Below are 6,639 nucleotides of genomic sequence, written 5' to 3' on the forward strand. Positions count from 1 at the left end.
TTTATTTTGATTTAAAATATTAAATAATTAAATTTAACAACTTATCTCATATGATATTTAAATATACAAATATTCATTTTTATTGAATAATAAATATATATTTTTATACACATATATGAGAAAGTTTATTTTTAATTATTAAATTAATTTGAAAAGTATAATTTTATATAGATTATGTACATACCTTTTGACCTATCTCCCTTTCCTGGTTAGCACGTCATATGTATACTAAATATTCGTATAAAATATATTAAATATTATTAGGTTTCTTTTGCAAAATATACGTACTAATATATATATATATATATATATATATGGGGACCGATTCTATTCCGTCCACGGAACCATTCCGTGAAAATCATTTAGCCGTTAGATCAAATCCAAGGGCTGGGGTTCAATTGGTGATTAAAAGTTTAGCTGACAATCGCAGCCTTTTGTCAGCAGGGGTAAACAGTGTTTTCACTGTTCACTCAGTCTTCAATCAACCGGCTTTGTCTCTCTCCTCTCAGCCTTACCCGACCTCCTTCTTGAAGAAAAACCCACTGTTTCTTAAAAAAAAAACACAGTCTCTTTGGTAATTAATTTTTTGGGTATGGTTTAGTATGGTTTAATGGATTCCGCTGGTGTAGATCATGGTTTTGCGATTTCAAGGTTTGAGCAGGTATAGTTGTTTATCATGATCAGTTATTGTGTTATGTTTTGCTTCTTCAAAACTCAATTTTTTGTTAACTCGGTCTCTCATTCTCTCCTCATTGAAGCTCAAAACAAGAAGCGAACTCTGTACCTGAACTCTAGGAGAGCCATTGCTATTTTCGAAGGTAAGATGGATCAAAAATTTTAATTTGTCTCGGAGAGTGCAGAGGAGAGCATGGAGCAGTTGAGTTAATTTATTGATAGAGTTAGTTTTCAAAGCCTCCTTTAATTTGATTTGTATTTTTTTTAAAAAAATAGTGGGAAATGCATGCTGACTGTTGCTGAATATTGGTTGATTGTAAAGATTTAGTGTTTCATATTTTTGTTTGTGATAGTGATGATCAATTGTTTTTTTGAGAGAGACACATTTTTAGGATTAATCTAGGACATTGCCGAGGGAAGCATTTTAGAATTTGTGATACATTGTTGTTGAATATAGAATTAGGAGATTAAAATGTTAGTCGAAGAAGCTAAATTATGAGCGTAAAAACATTCATTTAAAACTCATTTATCAAATCCCCATTACAACCAAGGGACTGAAAACCAATATTAATATGTGTAGTTGCTAGTTACAATCAAACCAAGAAAAAATGATCTCAAATGAAGAATGATGAAAAAGCCATGTCCACACTTGAAATCCCTGCAAACAAAAAACTATTTACCCTGAGAAGAAAGAATGAATGTCTCTGTTTCCTTGAAGAGGCAATGAAACGAGATATATGTACATAAAGAAATTGAGTAAGATGATGCCTTAGAACAAGAAATCATGAATATATATGTAAAAGCACCAAAATCCAAATCATATACTAACTACCAATCGAACCAAAAGTAAGCATAGATAAAGAACAATAAGACTTTCAAAACAAATATAAACATTTTCACTTTAATTTTCTCTCTTAAGTTGCAAATATAGTTGTCTTCTTTCATTGGCCATAAAAATTCAAATAGTATTAAAACTTGAACTTAGTGCTATTAGTAACAAGTAAAGCCACTCTTGACAACCTTTTGTTGGTTGCGAATTTACTGCATTAAAACACTTCACCTAAACCTGGTTAAGCCCTTGTAACCCATGATCAGTAGCTATCAATATCTTTCCAAGTTGGTATCCTAGTGCAATATGAACCTTAATTTCTTGCCATGAAACAATGAAACAACTATTGAATAAACTAATAGCTATACATGGAAAATGAATAGCTAAGACTTGAAACTCATATGATGGACACTTATAGGAAGCCAAAGTTAACCAATATTTAATTAAGTAGTTGTTGTTATTTTCTGGAGATCAATATTGTAAGATCAGTGAATGTCACTTTTATTTTTCCATGCTACTTTAGAGTGTACATGTTGAGTGGTAGAGAAATCCACGAGTTAATTTCCATTAACTGTCCCAGACATGGAAATAAACCACTTTCAGACTCTGAAGGGAACATTTTATCTTTTGAACTAGTAAGAGTAGAATTATTGTTAATTTTGGATTTTGTCTGAAAACTTGGAGGTTAAAAATGTATTTCTCATGAGACTAATCATAGTAAGAGATGAGACTTGTTAATTTTTTTAATTGGTGCAATTGGAATATAGATTTCGATATTGGATCGTATTCTTAGATGGAGAATTATTTGTGAGGGAAAAGTTTTATGTACCGTTTTTGATATACATTTTTTATCTAGGGTAGCTATTAGTCGGCACGATTTATTTAATTTTTTGTAATGTACTATCTAGATTGTAGTCGATTATTCTAGATGGTCATCTAGATTTGTGGTTTAAATCGGGTTGTGAAGCAATTTTTTAATTTAAAGGCCAATTTTTTTCATTAATATTTGAACTTGTAATTTAATTTTGAATTTGATAAGTGTTCAAATTTGTTAAAACTGATTATGTACGTTGTTTATAGGTTGTTGTGAAGAATATTAACATCATAAATTGATTTGTATTTTGACAGCTACTATTTTGGGACCGCATCCAAGAAGACTCTTCACCATTAAATAAGATTGAACAAGTTTCTACAGAGACATGTTCCACCTATTGTATCCAACTGAGAAAGATGCCCCGTTACCCCCCCAAAAAAAAACCACCTCGAAGACTGATCGGGTCAAAAAAGTAATAGAAAAAAGTCCTGATGCAGCATCAGGGGATGATGGAATATCAAAGGCTGCGGACATCATCACCCGGTGCTCGTTCGAGAGAATTAGCCAAATCTTATCAGTCATGTCGCCAGACCAAAAGGAGGTGGCTGCAATCACAGGATTCGGTTCTCTAATGAGGATTGATGGTCCAAGCACTAATAGTAGCTTAATTCAATGGTTGGTTAAGAACGTTGACACGACCGATAACAAGTTATGCATATATGGAAAGGAGTTCTACATCAACGCTACTGCCTTTGAAAGGGTGATGAATATAAAAGATGGGGGAACAAAGATTAAAATGACCGGCCCACTTCCTAAAACAGATTTGGTGAATGCTGTTGTGGGAAAAGAATGCAGCGTTTGCCTGAGGAAGCTGGAGAAAGACCTGAGGGAGTCACAAGACGCCGACGACCTCTTCATTACAAGATTTGCCCTGGCATGCATCAACAGTATCCTGTGTCCAATGGCCGGAAATAAAGTCAGTGCTTCCTACATGAAGGTGTTGCATGATGTTAATTCCATAGCATTGAAAGACTGAGCCACATTCTGCGTGTGGTTCCTTATGGAGTCCATCAGGAAGTTCCAAGTGGGCGGGTACAAATACTTGTCCGGATGCTTAATCTTTCTCCAGGTATCTTATTTGTCTTTTAATTGTTCAAGTTATGAATAAATGTAATCAAAGCTAGTGTATAGAAACTTACATTTTTTTGTTTACTATTTTATGGTGTAGCTCTTCTATTTGGATCATGTTGACTCCGGTTACGTTGATCGAACCATTCCTTGCATAGATTTCTGGACGGACATCCAAGTGAAGCGAGTGAAGAAGTGGCTTCAACAATCTGGAGGATTCCAATCGAACAATGTAATTGTTTTTTTTCCTTTCTTTATTTCAGTGAAATGTTTGTTTGATGTGCTATTCTTGATAATGCCAAAAAATTATGTAGTTATTGCTCAAGATCCTTTTCTTTATGTTTTATTTTTGCAGATTCCGCTTGCTAAGGGGGTCAGGACCATAGCTGTTGGTACCTCTAAGTCCCCCCCTGTTGCTGTAGCTGATGACGGGACAAAGCAGTATGTTGACAGTCTAAGGCAGGTTGTAGATGGTGTAAGGCAGGATGTGGGCGCTCTGAAGCAATACTTTGGCACATTCATGAGTGAGTTGACAGAAGTGAGAAAAATCATACTCACTTTACCACAAGAAACATCTACGAAAGTCCAAGTGGATTTGGATGCAATGCAGAAGCATTTAGACCAAAAGTTGAGTGAAATAACTTTATCCATTACAACCAGCCTGGTTGAAGAACGTACTAAAAAAGAGACCATTGAGGATATCATTAGGGCTGCTGCGGTTAAAGATTCAGAGTCGATAATGGAGTGCGAGGTGGAGAGTGTTGGAAAAAGCCAAAAGAATTTTGAGTTTATAAAAAAAGAGAAGAAGGGATTTAGTGAGAAAAAAAGTTATACAGAGAACACCGAACCTGCGGCTGAGAGGGTAGTGCATGATCTTACGCACATCGAGTTTGACGGGGATAGTAGCCCCACAAAATCAAAGTCCCCAAAACAAAAATTACTAGCGCAAATAGGTCCTTTTGGTGAGAAAGCCATTGAAGTTTTCTCTAGTTCGGGGGGAAAGGTGGTGGGCTCTTTTCACCTAGATGTGCCAGTCCTACTTGAGGTGATGAAGCTTGCGAAATGGATGTTCGGCCCATACTTGGAGTGGAGGTATGGAATCGTGCAATTAAGTGTTATACCATTTCAGTTGATTAAATAAAATTTAAATACCTTCCAGTGGTGTATTAATAATGTGCCTTTATTTTTTCTGTCTCCTTCATTTCAGCTACACTATGGTGAAGTTTGGGAAGATGGAACTGTTCAGGAGCTCCATTGTTCAGGAGCTCCATGTGGACCTTGACTCCCGAAAGAGACATTTCTGGTGATGTAAGTCGTTACTGCATGTGGATTTTATATTTCCGACGTGATTACTTTGATCATTAACATTTACATTGTGGTTTCTTGATTTTAGATCATTACTTGCTTTTCCCAGGTGTTGACACACGAGGAAAGGCAGCGACAAGAGGTTCCTCAAACGACTTCCATTTGGTATATGCCCACTCAAATATCGGTAATTCACCTAAAGTCCATAACCGGAAATTCAATCCACTTTTTATGTTTACTATTTTGTGCTGTATGACGCAATTTGACAAACGTCGTGAATATAATAGGAGGCATACTTGGGGAAAGGGAGGCCAGTGGAAGATTACGCCGTAAGCCAACAACGGGCTGATTTCCACTTTGGGCAGTTTTCCTTATGTGAACTGATTTGTATTAAGCCTAATCCTTTCATAAAATGCATTTGTTAAAGTTAACAATATCCCCTCTGCTGAAATGGTGATAATCTAATGAATGTCTGACTATCATCTAATTTGGATGTATTCTTAGATGCTTGTACCCGTGTTCGTCACTGAGATTTTCAATCATTGGTTCCTAGTCGCGGTGAATATAATCAATAGGTGTGATGATATTTGGGACCCCCTTGTTGCTGCCTGAAGCAAAACCGTAAGCACGAAAGCCACAAAAGAGATGGTGAGAATATGGCCAAACACCCTTGTCATTGTTATTCCTTTTAAAAGTTTTGTTTTTTAATTTTTCATGACTACTAAACATTTTGCACGTCAGCTAAGTACTCTTGATCGCCTTTTCAAGTCCGAGATAAAGCAACATAAACAAAATGACTTCCAGTTCTCCAACTTCAAGGTTTCAATAAAGAGCGGTACACCCCAGCAGGACAATGGGCACGATTGTGGAGTATATGTCATGAAGATTATGGAGTCCTTCTTCAAACGGGAGGAATCCATGTCTCCGGTATGTAGTTGTTAAAATTAATTATTCGTCTACCTGTGTGTTAACACTGAAATTAACCATTTTAATCAATGTGTCCTTGCAGTTTGCTCCAGTGGATGAGTGGCTGAAGATAGCATGTCGGCTTGTAACACATGATTGAAACGAGGTGAGGGCGGTTGTTTTCGCTGACAAGGAAAAATACTACATGCAACAGACTCCTCTACCCGTAGGTAGCCCTGTGAAGACCCATTCGGACCCCAGATTTTCAACGAAGAAGCTGAAGTTGAAGAACTCCATTCCCACACGTCCAGTACCAACAAGGACTAGTGGTAGACTGAAGAGAATTAAGTATGAGGAATAGTTAATCAAACCATCTATGTTTTTTGGTATTAGCCATGCCCACTTTTCCTTCTCCCGGATGTATTAAATCAAGTTAGAAAGGGTTGAGGAATTCTAAAGGAGAACTAGTTTCAGTTTTTTAATAGGCATTTTGATTTATTAGGTCCAGATACATTTGTCTACAATCGACATTGTAGATCATAACCTCTAAATTTGGCTAGTACGAAGTAGATATGTTTGTATGCTGAGTTAATGTGTAATAATTAAGTACTAAGTTAACTTGTCTAAAAAAAGTATAATTCCATTTTAATATTCAAACTTACTATATATCCAATAATTTTTTTCTATTCAAACTATTGTGTATAGATTTAAATTTAGTAGGAAAAGCCACCACAATTGTGGCCCTAAACTACACCATTCAATTTGTATTTGGTGAAAATATAATAAATAAATTATGCGGTAATCATTTGATTAGAACAATTAATGAAAAAAAAAATTATCTTCAAAATTGGAAGTTATTTGACATTTTTTTTTACTTTTGGGTAATCTAGATGGATCTAGATGGCAGTTGAATTTATTAGCAGTTTGTATTTCTCTGTTGAATTGGTATTTAAATTTAGAAATCTAATTTTGTTTCATCCAA

The sequence above is a fragment of the Humulus lupulus genome, chromosome 9, assembly GCF_963169125.1.
Source record: "Humulus lupulus chromosome 9, drHumLupu1.1, whole genome shotgun sequence".
Lineage (NCBI taxonomy): Eukaryota > Viridiplantae > Streptophyta > Magnoliopsida > Rosales > Cannabaceae > Humulus > Humulus lupulus.